The 22309-nt window shown below is 35.7% G+C and overlaps 1 long non-coding RNA gene across 2 annotated transcripts in view; it reads right to left on the bottom strand.

The window, feature by feature from the left end:
- The window catches only part of LOC135409872 (uncharacterized), a 63702-nt gene extending 41838 nt beyond the window's left edge, over positions 1–21864 (bottom strand). The window contains exons 1-3 of one of the 2 annotated variants that reach the window (XR_010428401.1): positions 21544–21864; positions 20155–20227; positions 14364–14442 (exon numbers count right to left, since the gene is read on the bottom strand). This is a non-coding gene — a long non-coding RNA (uncharacterized LOC135409872). Of the gene's footprint in view, positions 1–13488; positions 14443–20154; positions 20228–21543 lie in introns of those variants that run through there. The other variant, XR_010428400.1, reaches the window with a different exon arrangement.
- Positions 21865–22309: the final 445 nt, after the last annotated feature.

The raw sequence follows: 22309 nt of genomic DNA, 5'->3' as shown, positions 1-22309 counted from the left end.
ATTCAAGCTAAAAATTTATTAAAAATTTCCTCACATGAAAGTTGTTCCATAGTTCTGGATGACTGACCTTTTTGCATCAGCCTGTACCTTGTAGAGGGTACACTGCAGGGTTTTTTTTTCATTCTCTTTTTTCCTTTATTTTTTTTTTTCAGGGTGCAACAGAATGGAAACATGGATTTAGAATGACAAACAATTTTTTTCCTTTTGTTCTCATCTTTTTTTTTCTACTAATTGGCTGATCCTCAAGTATTTTTCTGGAAAAAAACTCGGAATTTTCATTTTCTATTGGTGAGACATTTGAAAGACAAGAGGACAAGTAATGGTCAGCAAAAGACTGTTCTGAATTAGATTCTGCAAAAGTTTCAAAATGCTTCTACAGATCCTGAGAAAAGTAGATCATCCAACTACAAAAAAATATTGAAAATAATTAAGACAAAAGAACAGTTTTGTCTTTAAGGAGGTAATAGTGATTTTGTTTTAAAATATTATATTTTATTTTTTGTTCTTCATTGAAGACCTATAAATATAGAAATATCTCATTGTCAGATACTATTGATATATTTGCTTTCTATTGATAACAAATGACGTCAGAATTCTAATTTATGGGAAATGTATCTGGAAAGGAAATGCGTACTGATCCAGATACTCAGCATCCAGTACTAAACCCATGGGAGTTTTGCCTTTGATTTCTGCAGGGAGAGGATTTTCCCCACATGCTTTTATTAATATGGCTACAGTTCTGCATGAGGGCATGGAATAGTTTTATACACACATATTTCTGTAGATTAGTTCTATTCTTTAGATCACTTTACACAGGGTGTTTAATAGCTTGCTATAATGGTTTTCTTATCACTTTTCCTGAATTAACTGTACTTGTTTCATATAAGTTAATGAAATAAAATTAAAGTGGTAAGAAACTGGTTACAATTATCAATAATGTAGCACAGTAACCAGCAATACAATATTGATACAGACAGGAGATATTGCTACTTGAGCCACTATCTACTTGAACCACTATTTTTCAGTGATTGGCCTAAATTCTTTATGCTCTTGGCAATTATCTAAAAAGGGGCAGAAGGAATATTAGAAGTGATAAAACACAGCTCTCTAGAATTCTAAGCCTCTTGAGCATTTCTGACCTTGAAAGAATTCAGTAAAACCTGAATCAGGAACCTGTTCAAAGGACAAAACTCTCACAATAGTGACAGTTGCTGGCAAATTTCCATGTGTGCTTCATGTAGTAGTATAGAAAGTCCAACATTAACTTAAATACTAAATGGATGAAATAAATACATGAAGTAAGAAGAATCATCAATTTTAGTGGCTGTTAACATGGTTTTGGAAAAGTCTTTAATGCCTATTTTATAAATGCTTGCCGTTCTCTGTACTCTTCAACAAGAACAACAGGACAGTGGAGTTTGCTTCAGAATACCTGATTTCTATTTTTAGCTCAGCGGCTCCAGAACTGACTCCAAGATCATCTCAGATCTCTTAAAATTAATTTTTTGCTTTTAGCTCTTTATTCTCCTTGTCTTTTTAAATAATAAATAATTGATTCAGGGCAGAAACTTTTTTATTGAAAACAAAATATCTGGAGCTACAGGTATTCAGACTGTCTAGAATGGCTAGAGTATTACACACCTAAGTGTACAACTCTGTATTTCTTCCTCTAAATTTATTTCTTTACGTTAGATTTGCTGCTTTAAACTCACAAATTTTCTTTTGTGAGATAAGGGTTTTTCATTAAAATAATTAAAATGGTTAAAATTGTTTGTTCATAAGGAAGCTACCAAATCTGAATATCATATAATACTTGGGTGTATTTCATATTTTTAATATCAATTCAAAATGTGAATATACAATTCAGTTAATCCCCATTCAAATGTAACATGGGTAAGTAATCACTTCATTCCTCAGACAACAATGCAACATAAATATTGCACTGAAAATCGTAAGAAACTGAGATAATGGTGAACTGAGAAGAAACCTACCAGAAAGATTCTGGCAATCCCTACAATGCAGAGTTGAAAGCCCTTGAGAAGTGTTTGGTCAGGAAAACCCCAAACACACAGGGAAAAATTCTGTTGCAAGTGTGATCTTTACAGATTGATTTACCACTTAAAACTCAAGTAGATGAGATTTCATAACAGCTTCAAGTAGATGGAGTAGGATGAAGTGCTTAAGCTTCTCATTCAAGAATTGTAGACTTGCTACTGGAAGCATGGCCCATAAATAACTATGATAACAAATAATAGCAAATAACATCTGTGGTTACACTAACTCAGGAAAAAAAAAATTTACAAGGGCCATCGATCTTCATGCTTTAGGACATAAGCTGACCACCAGCTGACATCCACAAGCAATCTCTCTCATAGTGTTTTATTACACAGTAAATTAGATTAAGAGCTTTTGTGACTTTGGAGAAAGAACAAACATTGAGCACGGGCACTGTTAAAGTACAGGACTAAAAAGACCACTGCTCCAACTCAAGATTACAATTTTTGTAATACATGTTACACCTTCCTTGTAAATTTAAGACTGATCAAATGTTAGGTTACCCACTGAAGCTACTTAACTAGTCAGTCCGTAGAGAGAAAAATATTTTTAAAAATGGAAATTCATGGCAAAAATAAAAAAAAATTATTTATATAGCAAGTCTTGAATTTATATCATACTGGAGACATTCAGACAATTAGGATAATATCAGGTAATTAAATAGGTAATTAAAAGAGATTCTTCCTTTGACAACAATCCCTGAAAAGTAATAGCAGCATATTTCCCTGAGAAGAGTTTCAGCTGTGTAGGTTTTCTCAGAATCTGAGAATCCAATTCACTTTAACATGAAAAAGTAAAACGAATGAGTTAGTTATCTTTCTGTGATAGAAACTGGAACTTTTTATCCTATCCACCACACCATTTGGGGAAAAACAAACAAGCAAACAAAAGAGTAAAGGTTGTGTGTTGTTTTTAATGAAAGCTGGCTTTTATACCTAAAAATTCTCATAACTTCAATATATTTTTTACATAGGCAAAGAACATTGTAGTTCCAGAGACCAAGTTTTACTGCTACTGAAGTAAAGAGACGAGGCTTCCTAAAAATTTGAGTAGAAAAAGGGAAAGCCCTGCATAATATTAGATTACTTTTCACAGCTGTATTTTGAACATGTCTACCTATTGGGATTTTCACAGGAGTTAAAATTTTGAGTTTATTTTGAGGAGAAAAAAAATTAGTTTAACAGAGCACAAGTTAGAGGTTACAGGTTTTAAACTGAAAGACAGTAGGGTTAGATTAGATATTACAAAGAAATTCTCTACTGGTGATGAGACACTCGCACAGGTTACCCAGAAAAGTTGTGCATGTCCCTCTCTGAAAGTACTCAAGAGGAGGTTGGAACTAAATGTTCTTTAAGGTCTCTTCCACCTCAAACTATTCTATGATTCTATGATTCCATGAATTTAATTGTGAATAATTTGGATTTAAAGCCCTCTACACTATTTACTCTCCCTGCTATATGTCATAGATTAAATCTGGAGTCTAACTCTCCTGTGGTTAATTTGATTTATACTGATGCAAGAGTCACATAGCTGAGAACTGAATGAGATGTTGGCATATATAGATAAGAAGAGCACAGTTGAACTTTTTTAACAAGAAAGTAGGTCATTATACAAAACATTCCAAGAGTTTGGCATTCTAAGAGAAATCTTGAATGTCATAAAAGAGAAGCTGTAAATTATTTTAGAAAACAACTGAATAATGGCATCAAGCACTCTTAAAACCTGAGACTTAGATTCTTATTCAAATTTCTTTTTTCATCTCTAAAAACAAATCAGATAAAGTAGATGGCCAGCTTATTTTAACTGCTTGTATTTCTCTCTCCATTCAATTCAACACATGGGTCTAGAAGAAAAGAATAAACAGAAGAACTTAATTATGTGGTCCAGTGAGAACAAAATAACTGCAGAAGGCTGGGAAGGGTTGTTTGTTCTCCTTTTTTATTATTACTTTTTATCATTAGGGTAAAGAACATTATGACCATTGGGAAAATACTTAATAATGAAAAAATTTTGGGTATTGTTATAAACCAGTAAACTACGTATGCCCATGAATACGTCTGGGCACTGGGGCCAGGTGGCAACAAGCAGTGAGAATCAAACCTGGCAAGCTAGTCTCCAGAGCTGGGTGTCTTTATGCAGAATTCCTTTTGGAATGGTTTGCAGCAAATGCTACTACCTAAGGAGTGTACAGACTCCTGTGGGAGATTGCTGGTTGGCACATGACAAAAATCATCCTTGGGAATTTTCTAGGGAATATTCTTAGGAATATTTTAGTATAAAATATTGTGTTCTGATGTTTGTGAATGTTCCCAAATACTGTTTAGTTTACCTGTATAGACACAGCTTCTAGGAAGAAATTTTCCCATGAATGTCTTCTATATTAGGAGCTCCATATTCACATTCTCTCTTGCTCATTCAATTCTGTGAATTTTTGGTCCCATTAACTTTGTAGTCTTTTTTCTGCACAGTAAGCTAGAGTTAGTGGAAGAATGAAAGAGAACTTCCTGTAAACAGTTACGTTTCTTGTTACTTAACTTCCAATGAGTGAGGCACTGGAACAGCTTGCCCAGGAAGTTGTGGATGTCCCTTTGTCCTGGGTTACACAAAGACTCTGGTCTCCACCTTTTCTTTTCTCTTTTCCCTAAATATGCCTACTGATTTTGACTGTGGGAAGAGACTTAAGATAAGGGTGTTACTCTATTATCCTACAAGAAGAATGTATCCACAAGTCTGAAAAGACTGGAATGCTGATGACTCAGACAATCCAGGTGCTGAGGCCATGCACACCTGTCACCTCAGGCTATGAACTGGATGTTGTTTGTTTGTCCTTACACAAACAACTCATCTGTGATAACTCCCCTGAGGGAGGCATCAGGACAATTCACACACATGGCCTGAAGATATTCGTCTCTGCTGATGGGCCATAATGGATCCACCTGTGCTGACATAACAGGCAGCTGTAACATCTTAGAAGGTGTCAAAGACTATTGAAATGTCCTGTGCTCCAGTATTAATCATCCAATGAAGAACTCCTCACCCAAGCGGAGGTACCAGAGGCTTTCCCACCTACCCTGAGCCCAATAAAAGACCACACTCAGACTTCATGCAGCTGGTTGAGGGTCCTCACTCCATGGGACTTTTATCACCTGGGCCTTTACCACCATCTTAGCGGATCAGGACCACAACCACCATCAGAGCTGTAGCAACCAGGTCTCATCACTGGATCCACTGGATGTCTTGTGGGTCTTTCTGGTCGCCTGGGGTGTCTGCAGCCCTGCTCCAACTGCCTGTGCCAACACTGCAGCCTCACTCCAGCACTGACCCTCCAAACCATTTCTGTCTGGTTTTAATGGGTGGGGGGAGGCCAGCCGCCATCTCGTTTTGGTCCAGTGGGTGGGAGCTTGGAAATTTTCTCCTCACTGGTTAGCTTAACCCAGTTTTATCATATTGTTGTTTAGCATTCTTATTAGTAAAGAGGGTTTTTTTTCCAATTACATCTGCGTGTATTTGGTCTCTCTCTTTCTATTTGAGAGAACTAGGGATATTGAATTGGAGGAAGGAGACTTCTGTCTGAGGTTTCCACCCCTCCAAATTGTCTCAAACCATGATACCCACCCCTAGAAGTGTTCAAGGCTAGGTTGGATGGGGCTCAGACCAAGCTAGTCTAGTGGAAGGTGTTGCTGCAGGGGAGTTGAAACTAGATGATCTTCAAGGTCCCCTTCCAACCCAAACCATTCTAGAACATGTTTTTCTTAGCAAGACAGAGTTCCCTCCAGCTGAGATAGATCTAAACCACACAGATTCCTCATCTGGGATAAATATATTGATGAACAGAAGTTTATGGGAGAGGAAGTTCCTTTTGCTTTGTAGCAGTCATCACAGGAAAACTAGGCTTTCTGAATCCTTAAGTACATTTAAGTGCATAGGAAGGATTTGCCATGTTCCTCTGTTAGGATAAAGTTATTTATTTGATGTTATCTATTGGGCAGTTATGGGCCCTTTCCCGGCTGCTCACATTTATCATCTGAGGTAATTAAATTATTCTATGCCAATTCCCCATGCAGTCAAAAGAAAAAGTATTTATCTAATTTAGCTGTCTTGGAAAATCCTGTGGAGACCTATGCTTCACTCCTTTGGCTGTAACCAGTGTTCTTTACTTAGAATGTTTGGATGCTTTAGATGTTACATAAAGAATAAGTTAAGTGTTCAAAGCACAGATGCTGAGTATCATCTTATACTTTATCTTCTGGAATCAGAGAGAATTCCACTGAGAAAGGAAACACATTTTACAGCTTACAGAGCACATTAGAGGTTCATCCTGCTTCAGAAATGTCATTGTGTTTTCTTCTGCCCTATAAAAAAAAAAAAAGCCCTTTAGGGTCCTTTTTCTGTTTCACAAGTACTATTTTTAAAGCAAATGAACCAGACAAATAGGCAACGTCCTCTAAAGCCTTTCTTTCTTTATCTTTGTATAAAACATATTTGTACAAATAATATAATATTAATTCCAACACTGGTTTTTACTACTTAGAATGTTATTGTTTTATGTTATGGTTTCAAAGAAAGTAGGGAGGGAGATCTTTTCTTAACTGTACAATTTAAGAAAACCCAAGTTGCGTTTTTCAGAACCCAACTGTCATCAGGCCAGTTTTTATGAGAAAATATCTGTAGGAGGTTTTACTAGCCTCTAAAGAATGCACATTAACAGCTTAGTACAAAACATGTAGCCATTATACAATGCACAGAGCTACAAGAAAATCATCATGCCCAAATACCAAGAAATAACCCCTTTCTAATGACTAACTCTAAAACTGAACTAAAGAGTGCCATTTGTTGTCAGAAGTAGCAAAACACAGAATGAAAGTCAAACTAAACATGTTCCCGGGAGAGAAATATTTCATGCTTCAGGATGCAGCAATTGCAGCCTAAGAGATTTGAAGCACTGAAAAACAGATTTATGTTCATGTTTTGAAGCAATGTCTTGAAAATGGCAATGATTACTGATGCAAATGATTTTCATACTGAGTATTGCAGTCTGACTTGAAGTTTTGGTTGTTGGGCTGTCTTTCTCATTGACTTGGGAGAAATACTGACAGAACTCAGTGTAAAAGTCAAACTTTTTTTTTTCTTTTTTGTGCAAAAAACGGTCCAATATTTCCGTTCTTCCTTAAATTACTGCTTATTTAAAGATTTATTTCAATGCAAAAGACTAGGACCGTGACTAAATCAATTCTTATGGACACTGCTGAGATCAAATGTTATTCAAATATTTAAATGAGTGGTTTTCTTTAGCAGTGGATTAGAAATTAAATCTTCATACACTAGTAAAATGAATTATGATCTTCAAAACAAATCTACTTAAAAAAACCCTCTCCCATTTCTGTATGTAGGGTCACTAACATAGATTGGTCATACTTCAGTATACATGCAGAAATACTAACAGATTTTTGTATCTGGTAATTAATACAGCTGTAGGAAAACTGTCTTTTGTTTCTCGATGCTGCTGTACCCACGTCCTCTCAGATAGCCCTGTCTTTAGTTGTCTGCTTCCTTTTGAAAAGGAAGTTCTCAGATCTAAAAAAATTAGGCATTTATATAAAATAAACACATTATATACATGTATAGAAATATATATAAAAATTAAAAAATATTTTTAAAGTTGAGATTTTATACATAGAGAAAATTTTTTTAGCATATGCTTCTAAATGTGCATATAGAGGAATGTCTTGTAAGTTCATCTAGACATCTATAAAGCTTTAGAAATTGAGTACAGATGGCCATAAAAACATAGGTATAAAGTAGATGAAACATTATATAATAGAAAATAATTGAATAAGTAATTAAAATTTACTTGTGAATAAATGTTAATTAAACAAAAGTAAAAGGTAGGCTCAGGTTCCTCCACTTTACCAGGCTGCAGAGAAAGCCCTGACATGTCTACAGTGGAACTCTGCTTAGAGTTTAGTTTTGATATCCATGGCAGTTTTTATAGAATTTCAAAAATAAAATAATTAACTGACTTAATAGGACTATGTACTAGTAGTTCATAGAATCATAGAATGACTTGAGTTAGAAGGGACTTTAAAGATCTTCCAACCCCCTGCCATGGGCAGGGACACCTTGTACTAGACCAGGTTGGTTGGAGCCCCATCCAACCTGGCCTTGAACACTTCAGGGATGGGGCATCCACAACTTCCCTGGACAATTGTTTCATTGCCTTTTTGTGATATTCAGGCTGTGATGGAGCAATAAATGAAGCTCCTTCTTCACTTACATGCAATAAGTTAATTTGTTTAAGGGATTCTAAAAAAGTTAAGAAGTATTTTGGGTAGTGGGTTTTTGTGGTTTAATCCCAGTAGGCAGCTAAGCCCCACTTAGTTTCTCGTTCCTCCCTCTGCAGTGGGATGAGGGGGAAAATCAGAACAGCAGAAGTGAGAAAACTCATGGGCTGAGATAAAGACAGTTTAATAGGTAAGACAAAGTCATGCATGCAAGTAAAACAAAATAATTAATTCTTCTGCAGGCAGGTGTTCAGTCAATTCCTAGAAAGCAGGGCTCTGTCACACATATTGGTTACTTGGGAAGACAAGTGTCATAACCCAGAATATTCCTTTTTATTTCTTCCTCCCCTACAGGTTTTATTGTTGAGTGTGAAGTCACATTATGGGATATCCCTTTGGTCATTTTGGGTCAGCTATCATGGCTGTGTCCCCTTCCAACTTCTTGTTTAACCCCAGACTGCTTACTTCTCTTACTGCTGGGGCAGTAAGAGAAACAGAAAAGGCCTTAACGCTTAATTGCTCAGCAATAGCTAAAACAGGAGTATGTTGTCAACACTGTTTTGGTCACAAATCCAGAACATAGTACCATAATACCTGCCATGAAGAAAATAAACTCTGGCCCAACCAGACCCAGTACCTCTTCAAAAGAGTTTTGGCTCTCAAAACAATAATAAAAACTGTAAAATTATTGGAATCATGGATACAAATTACATTTCTGGAAAATATTTTAATAATAGTAAATGTGACTCCTTCTAATTTCTTGAAAGAGCCCAGTGTGTGATTAAGACTGCACTGACTGATAACCTCCTTGAATTTCTAAAAGATCACTAAAAGCTTTTAAGGAAGATGAGCAGCTCAAGAGAATAGAGCTATTGATAGCTAAATAATTGGTTAGGAGGTAGGAAACAAAATGTCAGAGTAATTTTCATTTTTCACAGTGAGGGAGACAGCTGTTAGGATCTCTAAAACAATCCCTGCTAGAACTCATCATGTTCAGTGGTCACAAATGACATAGAAAAGACGGTGAGGGTGAATAGAAGGTGAGAAAGTTTTCTAATGATACTGAAGAGACTCAAAATGAGAGACAAATGTGGATTATTGCAGAAGAATCGTACAAGACTTGGTGATTATGAAAGAAAAAAAAATGTACTCTAGACAAATGTAAATGTTACAAACAAAATACGAAGCATCACTACAACATCATAAAGATCCCTACTATGCTTTAGTACCAATGATGAATGACTAAGTAGTTTGGAATTCTTTAGCTTAAGGCAAAGAAATGATGGACATGAGATGTGACAAAAGTCTGTAAGGTCACGAATGGCAGAGTGTTATTTTCACAGATAAATAAACACGACACATCAAATGAAGATGGCAGTTTCAAAACAAACAAAAGGAGACAACTCTTCATGAGATCTTTAAACATGTAGAATGCCATGGCACAGGTTTTTAAGTATCTTAAGTGGACTGAGACTTAATAGAACACTGGACAGCCTACAGAAGCAAAATACTTAGAAATCTCTTAAATATGAAGACATCTCTTTGAACCTAGAAAGTATCAGACTGACATAGTTGTGTAGACTTAGATGATATGCTAAGAAACTGACACTGCAGTTCTATTTGTATGTTCTTCCTAAGGCTTCCATGCTTGATCCTGAGGTGTGATGAAACATGGCCATCTTACATCTGTCTGGTGGTGTTTGATTTAGATCAAATAAAGATGGCCAGGGCTTTATGTAGGATCTATGTAGACAGTGTAGAGAGCTAGCCAAGGATTATTTAAAGGCCTTTAAATTAAACACAAACAAACAAACAAAACAAACTAAAAAAAACCCCCTTATTTTAGTTAGGGAACTAGAATAATTTTATTTTTAGCTGCAAAAGTTATTAAAGAACTCAAGTTAATGAAAAGCTAGCAGCCCTTTACCTTGTCCTTTCTTCCAACCAGCCAATTCAGCAACCTCTGTAGAATCTTCTTTGGTCGAAATTTTTCTCTCTACTGTCTCTAAGCCTATCACACAGCTCCATGATCCTTTTGCCAATGACTTAGTCTCTACATAATTGTAAATTCTTGGGGATCTCATAATCCTATGTTATATCTAATATTTTGCAGTGTCCTGGAATAACCAGCTGTTCTCACAGAAAGTTCAATATACCCTGTGCAACGAAAAAGTTCCACATGATCCAATAATTTCAATTGTTAATAAAAATTTGGAAAAAAGTCACTTGTCTTTTACAGCTCCAAAGGATGAAAACATCTGAAATAAAAAATAGTAATTAAGATAAACTTTTGAATATGTATTTTTAATTGAACACCAAAATTTTTCTATAGGAAAATATTGTGGAAATTTAAACTTCCTAAATTTTTTTTGTCTCCGTTTATGAGTATCATGAGTCCTTACTCAGAAAATCTTGAATGAAGATTAGCATTTGGATAAGTGAAAGAAGGAAAGAAAGTCCACAAAAGAAATTATCAGTGGAATTAAACAACACTGCCTTTTAATAGAGCTTAGAAGATTTCAATTAATTTTGGCTATCATAAACTAGATACATTGAAAGTCTGGAGTTATCTAATAATAAAACCCAAATGGAAAGGAAAAAAAAAGGGAAAAAAAAATCTTTCTCTTCCTATCTGAATAATGTGTAAAAGGGAAAATTATTTCATGATATGATAGAATTTGGTAATGATAAGGCATTGAAATAACAGAAAGCCTTTGAAGGTATTTTGTAAAACTGTCTAAACTTCAAAGTCTTTAGTAAAAAGTGGGAAGACTTAAATTTAATAAGTCTCCTAGATTTTGGAGTAAGGAAAAGAAAGCATCTGCAGTTACACAGTAATGATAAGGCTAGTAAGAGAATACCATGATTTCAGAGACATTTTGAATAGATATTTTTTTGAGTGAAATTTGTTTGTAGCTTAAAGAATAGATATATCCATAAAAGTTTACTATCAGATGTTCAGGTCATGTTTAAAAGAGATGTAACTGAGCCACATTCCTTGTAATTGAGGTAATTTTTTTTTATTTTAAAGTAAAATAAATATAGAAAAGGAAATACAGTTCCAGTACTCAGTAAATTGAAGGCTGTCTGTATTAAGTAGTTAGGTCAAGTAGGTAGGTAGAATCAAAATCATGTGTTAAGCTGAGCCATAAATAAAGACAGCAGTTATATTTTAGAATCAAATTAAGGTAAAGGATAAAAACACAAGGAAAAATAAACTTTATAATTCTGATACAGAATTAAATGAGACAACTATGTTTTGACCGAGACGTACCTTTAATAGAAGAAAGATAACAGAATTACTTTTTTGTAATTGTCCTTCAACAAAAATTATTCACCCTCACTGCCTCCTTATGATGGTCTTCATCCTGTAAGGTGTCGTCTCTCAGATGCCACAATACAGTGAAACTAAAACTCGCTTTGAGAAACCTCGAACTATTTCAAAAGGGTAAATTCCCAACTTCAGATTGCTGATGAAGTCCATACAAATAATATAATAATAATAATGGCCAGTCTTCGCAAGCGAAGATTTGGGAAAGGTCATAAACCCTTCGAGCCTGCGCAGTGGATTTTTTTTTTAGGTGAGACACAGCGTGCGCTGAACTGAGCCCACCCTTTAATCCTGAGGTTCATCTGCCGGGGCCGAGCAAAGCTTGGACAGTGGCAGTGAGGTCCCCAGGACGTAGCTGGATTGCCATACAAGGCTGACGAGCTCCAGCTGCCCGGGGGGGCCGGGAATTGAACCCGGGTCGCAGCGGTGCGAGTCCTGCACTCTAACCACTAGACCACCAGAATACTCTGAGGCAAAGAACCAGCACTAAGCAAAAGACTCAAATGCGCTCCAGACCTGCATGAACCTCATTTATCCATAATGTTTCACTGTTAGGTCACCTCCTGGATCTGTCCTAGTCTCCTTGAAGGTTTTGCAAAAAATGATAGAGCGGGACAGCCCTCAGTGATCTGTGTAAGAACCAGCTGTGCCAGCTGATCTCATGAGAAGGGATCATTTTCTACACTTCTCTGTTTTAAAGCACAGACAATAGTGACTTCCATGTCATGGTATGGAAATATGGACATCCCTGAACTATTGGTAACCTTCCTTTCAATAACCCTCCCCCACCCTTTCCATCCATGTCTTTGGTTTGATGATTTAGTCTGGTTGTTAGCACCATCTTTGCTTTGTAAGACATGCATTATTTTGATACAACTACTCAGTGCAGCCTTGAGCTGTATTTCTTTCTGATTAGTAATTTAATTAGCAAAAAGCTGCGTAGGAAGTTATGGCACTGAAGTAAGAGGTGAATGTGGCTGTGTTCAAGGCTCTTCTAAGGTAAGATTACTTTTCATAGCTGTCCTTTTCAGTTGTAACACCATGACCTTTAATGGACTTTATTATTCTGTTTCTTTTCACAAGGCCAGTGGTAACATTGGGCAGTAGGCAATACTTGTATTGGGGTAGTATGATGATTTTCCTTCTAAAAATTAAATCTTGGTTACTGTCTATTGTGGTAATCTAGTGATCTAACCTTTCTGAAGGCCCCCAGGAGTACTGGACTCAACTAGAAATCCAACACTCTGCTTTAGACTGGAGAACTACTTTTGAGATATACTAATTAATTAGTCATTATATGTTCTTCATGTCCTGGTCATCATGGAATTTGGAAAAACTAGCTCTAAGTGGCTTCAGGGTGTTTTGGTTTTTTCACCTGTGCAAAGTCCCAAATAAAACTTCCTCAGCTACTTCACCTAGTTACTAGTATAAAAAAAAGCCTTTACATCTCTGTTTCATTACATGAACTAACTGTTCCCTCCATCCTACATTTTTTCCCCCTGTATTTGTGATAGTAACTTCTGATACTATTGCACTTTTGGTCATTGCAAAACAAATTTGCAGTGCAGTCTGAATGAAAACAAGCAAAGCACTGATTGTTCTCTTTAAATCTCAACAGATTCCTATGGCTGCAGTTTTATCTAAGAGGTACACTTGTAAGACCTCAGCACCAGAGCTACAGGCTCGACAAAGGGGTTTTACTTTAAAAATATACCATGCTCCAAAAATTCACCCACCGAATTTTTTAGAAGAACTTTCAGTTCTTTTAACACCAAAGAGAGAATGCATAGGAGAGAAGCTGCACTCGTTTTCTCAGGAGGTACTTTTACTGGTAAACTTTAGAAAAAAACAAGGAGCTTGGCAAAAATTTAAGGGGTAATATTCAACCAAACTAAAGCCTTCCACAGAGCATTGACTTAGCACATACTAACCCATACAACTCAGCAAAATCCAACCAATCCAACTTTAACACACACAAAATACTAAGAAAAGAGATTAAGAAAAGAAGTAAAGAAAGAGACAGAAAAAGAAAAAGTTATACCACAGGGATCCTGTGCAAGTCCAGCTACCACGTGCCCAGGTGTCCCGGTTGAAACGAACATTGAGAGCTCATGTTGCTGCTTTTATTTGCTTTGGCTCCTGTGTCCACACCCCCACCCCCAGCAGGGACCTCCAGTGCTCCAGCCATTCTGGAGCTGGGTCAGGGGCTCTGGGGTGTGTTGTGGGGTAGAGCTCCTGGTGTCCAGTGATTGACAGCAACTCTAGGGCTACCCCAGGACACTTGCAGAGGCTGAGGTGTGGGGTAAAGCCATCACCTCATCTCCGTGAAATTCGACCTATCTCTCCCCTCCTGCCCCACACATACACTTGAGCTGGTCTGAGACAGTAGTTTATAATAATCCAGTGTCTCACAACGCTAATGCTACTGTTGCTACAGCATTAAATTTTACATGCTGTGGTAATTGTGTATTATATCTAAACTGTTCTGATTTTGGCTGAATAGAGAAATACCTGATTACAGAACTATTGATAGTAGTGCCTGTTTGGACAGGAAGACTTAACTACATACATAGACACAGTTCAGCTCTCACAATTCAATGTACTGTTACCTTCGAGGCTGAACCCTCTGGAAAGTGTTAACTGCACTCTCATGTATTTCACTCTGTAGGCATTCATTTGTTGGTCTTCCTACTTACAACGTGGCAGGTGGAAGTGAAGGTTCCTAAAGAGGGCATAATTCAAAGTGTTGCAGAATCATATCCACCTTTTATAATCCTGTAGAAGAAGCAGAATAATCTCTGATTTTCACTTGGTCATTTTCCAGACATAAGTTTAAGAGAATGTGAGAATTCACTTTCCAACTTTTCTCAGTTTCTACTTTAACATTTTATCACGTTCAGTCTCCTTTTTGGTCAACTTTTAGTATGTGCAAAGATACTGCAGAAACAGATTATACATTATTTGAGAGTAAAAAGCAATCATTTATTGGCTACTATAAACAGTATATTGCCAAGATTAACAGACTACTACAGTGATCAATATTATCTTCATCATGCAGTTGCACAGAAAAAAGTGAGCTTTTACTGCATTTTGCAATGAGATGGCCCTCAATATTGCTAAGTTGGTGTCTTTTAATTGATCTCCTGTTCTGGGAAGGGAGGGCTAAAGAGGATTTTAATGTAATTATTTTTACCCTTGAATCTTTGAGCTTCTAACTCTCATCATTTCACCAGGAACCCTTTTGTCTGTGTTTTTATTTTTCTTTTTTTTTCATGGCTTTAAAGCACTAACTTTATCACACCTTAGCAACAATTTCCTCAGTAAAATTGGTCCAAGGTCCCACAGCTGCTTTGAATGAAACAAGGCCTTGAATTACAGACAGCTGAATTTGGTTGAGTATGGGGTTACTTCAGATTGAACTGAGTTGTTTCTCCAGATTAAGACAGCCCTTAATCTCCAAACTATTGCAGTGATTCAGTTGCCCAAACGTGACTGTCTAATTTTCTGTGAGATGTCCTGGCATATCCACCTGGTTTCTGGCTATTAGAAAATCTTCAACTAATTTACATAATATAAAAAAGATATTACTTGAGTTTTTTCTAATTTTTTTTTAGACTATTGTAGTGCAAATATTTTTCACATTAAAGTGTATTAGTACATGCCATTATGATATGCCACTAGTGTTAACTGGTTCCAAAACAGTTTATTCAGTCTCAATGATTTTTTTTTTTAGATCTGCTTACTCAAATTTTGCAGCAGTCATTATATTTTGAGGTAATTTTAACTTTTCCCAAATTCTGCTGAAAGTTTTACTTGAATGTTATAAAAATTACTGTCAATTTGCTTATACTGTGAGTGGATATCACATCCTTTTAGTATCTTTGTTTTCTTCAAGTATGAAACATGATGGCAGACTGACTAGAAAGGTACCGAAACAGAAGGATAAGACTCACTAAAACCAACACTCAACGTGAAAAAAAAAAATCTCCGTTACTTTCTATGTCAAGTGTGTGAGCTGCAAAAACCTATTTTTTGTCTGCTCAGTCATGGAAAAGGAAGTGACAACTGCAGCATTTTACAGCTCATAACAATGTCAGAAAGAAAGTCAGTAAGGAAAAAAAAAAAGGGGGAAAAAAATCCCTCACAAAGTGTACTTCATTGAAGCAAAACAGGAAATAACAAGAAAACATCTCTGCAGTGACAGCAAATACATGAAAATAACAACAGAAAACAATATGAAAAGGCAAAACAGAATATGATTAATAAAAGAAAATGGTTTCACTGGGTGACATATGTACTCAGAAAAACATATAGACACCTAGAAAAAGAAATGCTCCTGGGAGCTAGGAAAAGTTTTGGAAAACTAAAGTTAGTGGAAGTTTAGATTAAGAACTAGGCAGAGATGGGGAGGGACAGATTCTAAAATACTTGTCTTTAGCAGGGGGAAAAAATGATAATTCAGATAGAATCCACATATATTTCATCATTCTGGATGTCAGTTCCTCTGGCTATGGATTATTTAAGTTTGAGTAACTTTTTCTGTGTTGTATTAAAAATCTTAATCTTAAAGCAGTTTCTTTTATTTCTGTACATTTGTAGAACTGCTTTAAATATTGTATCCTAAAAAATAGGTCATCAGGATTGTTGCCTTAAGAGACTGCAGAGAAAAGAGACTCCAGACCAATTTAGTGTATAAGATAAGATAAAGAGAGTAGGTCCTTTGTTCTCAGGCCTGAGGCCCAGGGAATACACATGACACGCCCCTCTGGACAGTGGTTCTATGATTTTATGATAAAGTCCATCCAATTCCAGATTTGTCCACCCCCTGGTTCTGCCCCCTGACACGCCCCTTCAGGAATCAGGTTTGGTGTCTTTGGGACCCCTTCTTCCTCATCTTCATCTTCTTTGCATAATGCAGAGTTCTTGGAGTTCCTCCAAAGTTCTGGTCTTGAAGGTCGCTGTGTCTGTGCAATATCCACACCTTAAGTTGTTTTTCCACAATTCTACCTTGAAAAGAAGACTAAGCGTGCTAACGGAATTTAGAAGGATTGATATGCAATGGGGTAAGAGTTAGTTATATGTAACTACTATGTTAAGGGTAAGGGATATAATACAGCTACATTAAAATCTACATTCACTACACAATTACTTTTAAAATCTACAAAAGTTAAAAAAACCATCAGGATCAATAAAGGTATTTCTGTTAAATTTAAAAGGCTTTAAGGCTCTCATAACGTAAAATCTCTTCACTGATACGTGAGTACATAGATGATAAAGAAATTAAAAAAGAAAAGGCAGTCATTTAAAAAATAATTTCCTGAAAAAAAAGATTTCTGACACTGAAGCAATAGCAGCAATTTGATATCTGATCCTTTCCACCCCAAAGAAATCTTTGCACTGTATGACCTTTGCTGCTATTTTATACAAAGGGTTGCATCCTCTTATTAGATTTCAGAATTGGTTCCGGAAAACTGCTTCATTTAACGTATCAGTGACAATCTTTATAGGTCTGGAATCTCTAGCCTTGCAGATAAGTATAAGGATTTGAAGCTGATCTGAAACTGTATGAAATGTAGTGATTAAAGAGATAGGGTAATAGGTAACATGAAGAAATGTGTTTCTGCCTATTAAGTCAGTAAAGATACAATTTTTTTTTTTAAAAATGCTCTTTTCATCTTTCAGGGAGCTGGTCCTTGGGAATTTCTGTTCTGTTGCGGAATAACATAAATCTTCAGATGTATCAAAAGAAGAAAACATCAGGGAGCCTGGTTACTGCTTCTTAATAAAGATAATGATAATTATTTAATTTGATTTGCTGAGAATGTTAATAATCAGATCTATGTAAAAGCAAAATATAATGAAAGCTAGATGGAAGAGCAAGCTTATTTTCTCCTCTGAATATAGAGTGCTATTTTGCTATGTTAATACCCTAACTAATGAAAACCAACATTTATTTTATAAAAAATATTCCCCCCCCCCCCCAAAAAAAAGAGCTACATATTCCAGCAATATTCAGAAATACAAAACTTAGGATGTTCATCAGGAGAAAGTATATGTATTTGAGTTTCTTGGTATATTCTAAAGTATTTGAATCATGTTCCTCAAATTTACTTGCATAAGAAATTCTCTTAGGGAAAAAAAGTGATAATTTATGCTAATAGCAATCAAATGAGACAGTCCTTACAATTTCTGTTATTTAAAAGTTTGGAAAGGTAGAAGAGAATAGCATTTTGAATTTCTGTTGTTTAATAATAAATCTGCTTCTAGCAAGCAAGTAAGCTAGCAAATAGAAACCCTGCGATCTATGGAAGTGTTATTTTTTAACTTATGCATCATAATAAAATCATTATTCTTATTTCTGACAAACAAAATTAATTATCAAAATTCATATACATTGGCAATAACTGGAAGACGAAATTTATGCAAAAATAATAAAATTATATGGCCCATTATTTATCCTGTTTAAAAAACACCAAAACAATTAGTTCATAAATAAGAACCAATGGCTTGAGAAAGATTTTTCCTTAAAGCTAATTTTGAAAACAACTGACAGGTACAGACTTAGAAGAGAAAAAATGGCACATTTTAAACAGAAAAATAAATGCTAAATTCTGTCTTTTATGTGGCAGAAGATATGTTTCTTCATTATTTAATTAAAAAATACACTAAAGAATAACATTACTGCTAATTAAATGTTATGGGGGTTTTGGCATGTATTCTTTACATAGGCTCAAGAAATGAAAACCAACCTGATAGAAATTGGAAAAAAATATGTTTTACTTGTAATAGTATTCTGTCCCTTTCTGTTGGGAAGCAATGGTTAGATTGAATGTTAGATTGCAGGTAAAGCATGATTTAGGTTAAAATTATGCTCTGGGGTGTGACAGATTATAATGAAACAGATTTGTTAGATTTGTACATCTCTTGTATGTGTTCTGAGTGGAATGCTTTGAGTTGAATGACACAAGGAATGTATTCCACTCATGTTTGGTGAATGATAGGATTCCCTTTGTCATCTTCCTTTGGTCACTAACAATTACCTGTGTTCCAATGACAAGCAGTAACTTGTTAAGCCACAGTAATGTGATTGCATGTCTTTGCCCTCAGGTTTTATACACCATGGCTTCCAGATCTGCTACCATCATGACGCTTTTTTTCCCAGTCTCTACAATTTCTCACACACCTGACTGACTAATGTTCTAACCTCTGCGTTTGTTCCTAGAGAAATCCCCAGTCACCTAGCTGAGTTTCTGCTCAAACTGTCTTAATGTATGCTTAGTTTGGAACATCTCCTCTTACCAGCTTGTGTAAGAAAGACTAAAAATATCTTACAATTATTTTAATTGTAGGAAGAAAATTAAAAGGAAGAAACAAAAAAAACCCCAACCCAAACCAAAAAAGTCCCAACACTCTTCTCAACACCAACAAAATAATTCTGATTTTTTTTTCTCTTGTATTTTAGTTGGGTTGTGATTTTGGGTTTTTGGTTTTTTTGGGGGGAGGAGGTGTTTGGTTTTTTTCACCTACTTGCTATGATTCTTTCAGGACAGACAAGCTATACATTGTCTACCATCTTTAAAATGAAAGGACTATTTTTCGTTTCTTTCTTTTCTGTAACAAAAGTGCATTCTTCTTATTAAAAAAGTTCAGATAGGTTAATATATTTTAGAAGTTTTTTACTGATATGTAATAATAAGAATCAAATGTAATTATTATAGCAAAATTAGCTTTATTTGTAAAGGTTATTACAAAAAACCTTTCCTTGAACATATTATGAATGGAAAATTTACAAATGACATTATGAGACAGGTGGGAAGGGACGAACACAACAGGTTGCTATTGTTCTATTATATGAGATGGGTTAGGAAAGATTATGTCAACCATTAGTTCATTTGAGGAAATTATAAAGAATTTAATACTCAAGTGCTTCTGAGAAAAACTGTAGTTTGCATGCATTATGTAGCTCTTCTTTGTGTCCAATCACAGAGTATACGAGTCTTTTCTAGGCCTTATCTATAGACCTAGTCCTTTCATTGAAACTGTAGAGAATTATGACATCAGGAGCATTGGAAGTCCCTAGATCACACTAAGACAATAGCTGTTGCAAATATGCTCTTGTAAAATGAAAGAGCTCTGCACAACAGTAAAAGCAACTATCCAGTTTGAAAGAGGAAACAATACCAGACACTGGGCATTGTCAAAATTAAAGCTGCCAGAACAATGCCTTCCCTAGTCCTTACCATGTATTTTAAACTGTCTTAGATAATTAGGGAGTAGGAAAAAAAGTGTCTGGTGCGCAACAAACCTGTAAGAATGTCAGATGTGGGCTTACTGGCAGAAAGGTATAGCCCTTTTAAAATTACAAAAGCCACAATTTGCCAAAGGAAAATATTTAAGTGTGAAAGCCAATTGAAGTTAGGTTCTTAAAAGATTAGGTCTGTTATTCAACAAGACATTAAACATCATTCATATGGAATTTGCAGTTACCTTGAGGAAAGCAAATCAGAGACAGCTTGCTGTCAAACTCCAATTTCTGACTTGCTGCTTCCATGGGAAGGTTCTGAAAACAAGATACAGGAGAGGAGGGAGCTGGTATTCAGTAATGTCTCACTCAGAAAGAAAGCAGAGCTCTGAATCCCCAGCAAACTGCTTCAGCTTCCAAACTTCAGAGTCATGTTTCATACAGGGATGCTTAACGTGCCAGCACTCAGCATGTTGGCTGCTTTGAATAAAAACTTAGGTTCCTGTATTTGGTTCATAGTTATATCTAGGCACCTACATTAGCACTGCATATTCAGTTTTTAGTACCTATATTTTAGATGTTGCAGGGCTAAGCATCACAATGCTGTCTGTTGAATCCCCAGCTGAATAATTTTCAAAATGAGATTTGGGAATAAAGAGAAATAAGGGATTAGTTATATAAAGGAGTACTAGAATATGTAGACACATATCAGCCAATCTGTGCCTAAATAATGCCTATCCTTTATATATGTAAAATGTGTCAAGATTGTGTCTGATCAGAATGTTTTATATATATTACAGTTCTTCTACATGTGCTTAGATCTTGCCTAAACAGACACACAGATTTGCTTCATGAAAATCTGTCTTCAAATTCTGTCATCATACTTAACAAATACCAGAAAGAGCAGGCCTGTTATATTTTTTCTTTGCTTTTTTTTTCACATTAGCAACACAATCAGAAAATACTGCCATTACCATAGTTTAAAGAATTTTTCTAGGAAACACAAAGTGTATCTTGGCAGATACACAATTTTAAATGAAAGCTTATTACAGTATAAAAGATGCTTTTATTAAGACCTTTAAATATGTATAGTTTTATTCATATGCATTATTTTGGTCTAAAGGCTTTTTTGTAGTTTCAAACTACATAGCTACATAGAATGAACTATAATTACTATAACATTTTATTGTTTGTTTATTATTGTATTTACTAATGTAAATTCATAATTATAATTATTTCCTGTCTATCACTTAAGGAAAAAAAACAACCATCACCAAATATGATAAGCTACTGTAAGATAAACTTGCCAAGCTCAGCTGTACAGTTGTACTTTCTGTTCCCAGCTGAAGCAGATTGCAGTGTTTAACTTAACATTAAAATAAAAACCTATTTCTTTCATCATACTTGATGCCTCGTCATGGTTTAACCTAGCAGGTAGCTAAGCACCACACAGCCAGTCATTCGCTCTCCTCCCCAGTGGGATGAGGAAGAAAACTGGGGAGGAAAATAGTAAAATTTGCAGGCAGAGATAAAGAAATTTTAATAGGATAAAACCTGAAGGGAAAAGAATAATATTAATATGGATAAAAGAATCAGAATATACAAGACAAGTGATGCACAGCACAATTACTCACCACCCGCCGAACAGTGCTCAGTCAGTTTGCAAACAGCAGCCCCTAGTCAGCTTTACCCCTAGTTCATGTACTAAGCACAACAACACATGGTATGGAAATCCCTTTGGTCAGTTGGGATCAGCTGTTCTGGCTGTGTCTCCTTCCAGCCTCTTGTGCTTCCCAGTCTTTTCGCTGGTGGGGTGGTGTGCAAAGCAGAAAAGTCCTTGACTTAGTGTAAGCACTACTTAGCAACAACTAAAACATCAGTGTGTTGTCAATATTATTCTCATCCTCAATCCAAACCACGGCATTGTACCAGCTACTAGGAAGAAAAGTTAACTCTATCCCAGCTTAAACCAGGACACATCTAATTTTGCATAAGATAAAAATCAAAACTGCACTGTTCCAATATGCTCTCAATGAACCATAAAGATGATGTGGAACTGCAAAACACTGGGTAGTGTTAGGGGTAACTCAAGACGCCAGTAGTTGAAATCACGAATAAGGTCTCCAGGGGTCTGTTTGTGGAATAATTTGGGTTTGCAATGGCAATTGTGCTTCTTAAATAGAAAGAGATTATTTATTTTGTTAAAAGAGCAAGTCAGGAGAAGCATCTCAACATTTTTTTTTTCTTACTGCAAGCAGCTTCACAAATGATCTGGAGCTTACAGGTACACTTTCAAGCACTTTTTATAGAAAATGAACAAAACTATTAGATTGAACTATTTAACCTTGACTGTTAGGTTTTACAATGTTTTTGGTATGAGATTGCAAAATGCTGTGATTC

This window comes from Pseudopipra pipra, chromosome 2 (assembly GCF_036250125.1).
Source record: "Pseudopipra pipra isolate bDixPip1 chromosome 2, bDixPip1.hap1, whole genome shotgun sequence".
Classification (NCBI taxonomy): domain Eukaryota; kingdom Metazoa; phylum Chordata; class Aves; order Passeriformes; family Pipridae; genus Pseudopipra; species Pseudopipra pipra.
The sequence above is the reverse complement of the archived record's forward strand: the minus strand, read 5'-3'. Positions and strand labels throughout refer to the sequence as shown.